Consider the following 3,959-nt stretch of genomic DNA (forward strand, 5'->3'; position numbering starts at 1 on the left):
TTTTCGTGGATGTAGCGGCCACCCAGTGACCAGGGTGTCCATGAAGCACACCAAAAAAAAAAATAAGTTACTGAATTCACGAGAATTCAACCTCAACATAGAAAATGTACCCCACCAATCCATACTTTGCATCAAAATCACCAAAATTAACTCAAAAATTGAAAAATGCGGCTATCATTATCACTTTTTTAAGGATTAAAATTACAACCTTTTCACAACTGTGGTCTAAAAAAAACCATAATGTTGTTAACAAAAACCTTGAAATAAACCACCAAATCAAAATATGGTGCTACCAATAGCACTCTTTTTCTTTTCAAAGTTAAAATCGTAAATTGTTTGAAACCATGCATTTGACAACTAGTATCATTGTTCTAACATACCCAGCCTCCTAATGCTTTATTAAAGCTACATGATTTATCTAGACCCAACCTTCAAGATTAAATATGAAGATGGGGTTACAAAATTTCCTATTACTTTGATCTATACAAAACTCATTTAGGAGATCACCATCATCTTCTGTTCATTGAGAGCTTTCCAACAATATAAACTTCATCGAAATCTGATTTCTAAACACATAGTTATGCCCACATGAAGATTGTCCTCCAAACCCACATCATAATCAATACTATGCCACTCAACAGACATGCCACACCTGCTTTCCCATGTCTCATCATTGTAAAATGCCTTATCAACTACAAAAATGACCTATCCAGGTTGTTGGCTATTATATCAATGATCAACCTCTTAGGAAATACTTTATTGGTTAACTCGATCTCTTCCTAACCCACTATTGGGCCATCAATTGACAAAGTTGAATATTCTTGTCACCTAACATACTTGTTGAGTTCTTTTAGTATCAAGGGGTAGGCATAATACAAGGGTCCAAGCCTACTAAAATCCTAATAATAAAAACCAATCTTCCAACATTTGATATTCACGCCACTTGTCACCTCATCTAGACACATCAGTGCCACATTAGGCCTACATCGATGCCATATCAGCTTCACATCAACACCATGTCATCACCATGCCAGCATTTTCCATGTCAATGCCTTTATTGGGCTTGGAATTTTTGGGAAGAATCCTTAAAAGCCCTGCCTTTTCTCTCTAACACATTATCCTTAATACCCCACTAAGTCACCATTAAGTAACGAAAAGTGCTTCTCTAGAAACTGATGAGGTTTTGGTTCTTGTGCATACCAAAGGATTAACCTTATACAAAAGGTCCATCCTTTCAGTGAGCTAACACCCGATGCTTGATAAAGGACTCCTACTAATGGGAATATTCTTATCAACTAAAAAACTTATTGGTTCTTGTTAATACTAGGGATTCAAGAGAGTTCAACTTTGATTGATACTCGATCATCTACTACTGCAATCGCCGACCCATCAAATGACGCCTCTTGATCATCTCATTAATAGGCATAAATTTTGGGTTATGTTAACATCAAAGGGTCTTTGCTCGATTGACTCTGATGGAGTGCTAATCACCTAAAGCCAAGAGGATGATGATCAACAATTGATGGATCATGGGCCCTTTTAACTCAACCATATATCGACAGGCATATATCTAGAGGACAAGGCTAAAATCCCTGATCATATATATCGATAGCTCCTAAAACATCTTGTTACCTTTTAGAAATGTGGGTTCTGTTTGCATTGGGTGTTTACGATATATCTATTTTGAGGAACTGTTGGGTAGGGGTCCCTTAGGTACAAGTTTTGTCTAAGTCATGTAAAGTCTCCACATTTTGAGGAGCGTAGTGTGATTAGCGTAGAGTTCTAAGCATCAAAGGGGATTTAGGACAGGTAAAAGCCCCTTATTTTGTAAAGAAATGGGATTATTTAGAATATTTGGAGCTCTGCCCATGGTTTGCGGACCATGGTATTGTACTAGTAAAGGATATATAAAGGGATGTCTTAGCAAGTCTAAGCCAATGAGGAATGTAATGTTGTGAATATGTTTTGGATATCTTTTTGTATTTGGGCAAAGGGGAAGGCTCCTACAGCTATGTATGTGGAGACCTTGGTAGGTCTGCAGTTGTGTGTGCAGGCCCTTGTAGTTGTGGTAGGTTTGCGGTTGTAGGGTCAGGAAGATTGTATCTGAGAAGATTTGAGTTAATAAAGAAGAAATCGGGGCAATTTTTTTTACTTTTGTATGTTCACATAGCTTTTGTATTTCTTCATGATTAGAGATATATTTTATATATTTCTTCTATAATTGCATTGCGAAGGTTCAAATACTATTTTATGTGATGAATAATACATGTTGGACTAGTTATGCGCAACTTGAAAGTCTGTTAAGTATGAAAACACTCTACAATTGTGATAGTAAGGTTAATAGTTCGTGAAGGACAGATTAAGCCCTAATCTAAAGAAACCTTACAACCACACTACATAGTCTCTCTGAATGCAAAAACCTGGTTCTAACAACCGTTAATATCACCTCGAGTGAGACCATGGTCTGTGCAAGAAAGTCATTGTTGAAAGGGTCAGTGGTATAGGATTTTGTTGGTTAGCACAAAATAACTTTGAACCTGGGCCTAAGCCTCTGAAGCCAACATGAACTCCTGATATCTGGACCCTCAATATCCTAATACTCCAATGTTGATTACTGGATTGCTTAACCACACTTTCTCCTATAGATTTTGGTCATGGTATTTGATGGCCATATGACTAGGCCCAAGCCAAATACTTCCCTAAAATTCTTAAGGGTTAATCTCAAAATTTATGCAAACATCATGAGAGTTTCTCTAGGCCCACTTTGAGGTTTGAACATTGGTTTTGACAAGGATAATATTACCCTCAAAGGATCCTGAAGACACATCATTCTTCCCCAACTTACAACATCCTCTTAAGGTCACTCTCTATGGTTAAGCATCTTATAGAAGAAGAGAGAAAGATAGCCTAAATCCAAATATTCAAATTTACTTAGCTAAAATCCGTTTCCTTGTTCACGTAAGAGTGAAACTCACCACCTTAGATTTCAATCTTCCTCACACATAGGTAACTAGTAGCCTAGCCTTCCTCCCAAGGAAACTAAAGTCCTTTCAAAAGAGGAGGACCTTCAAGTCCTCTCATACTCAATAGGGATGAAATTCTTGTTGTTACATCCCATAGCTATTTTTGGAAAGACCAACCACTCCAAAAAATTAAAGGAAGAGATTTGGCCCTAAATTAAATTTGAATTATTACTTCCAATCACACATTTTTTTTCTTTATGAATAGCGTGCCCAAAGGTATACTCCCTTGCATATAATTTAGCCATGGGAGGAAATACCAACTAGAGTCCCAACATATTATATGCAATCTCATCTCAATATTATATTATACAGAGGAACCTAGCATATTCATGTTCATGAAACAATAAACAATATTTAGATCATACACGCTTATTAGTTATTCATAACATATATTAGTCTATTTTTACTAGCACTCCTAGTAACTAACATAACAATATACCAAGACATTTAACAATAATGACATTCCATTCATAAGAGGTAAATATACTTATCTATTATAGTTAAGTTGTTGGTAACTGAACAAGGGTGAGACAATCTCCACCCAAACATAGGTTCAGCTACACTGTAATATCTCTTACAGTTGGACGCGCTTTTGCTAGATCCAATTCCTTAGAGAAAACTTAACTCAAGAATTAATCAAGATTACAAATCAAGTAAGGAATGTGAAGGTCACTCTCCTTCACTTATAGGTTTCAAGAATTTTACTTCAAAGATAAATTGGGACCTATTAACACATTAAATATGGCCATCCAAAGCCTGCACAACATGAAAGGAAGTCCTTCACTAATCTAATAGTTCCTTAGTGCTTCCATTCACTAGTGCATTACATGGCTCAACCAACCAATCATTCAAAATTCTTTCAGGCCCCGAAACTCAAGTGAATTTTTCTCTCTAATTCCCTTCCCTATTTACCTTAGTATTCACTTCCACACTAAG

Source organism: Pinus tabuliformis, chromosome 1_2, assembly GCF_031772625.1.
Source record: "Pinus tabuliformis cultivar Carrire ecotype Pingquan chromosome 1_2, CPIR1, whole genome shotgun sequence".
Lineage (NCBI taxonomy): Eukaryota > Viridiplantae > Streptophyta > Pinopsida > Pinales > Pinaceae > Pinus > Pinus tabuliformis.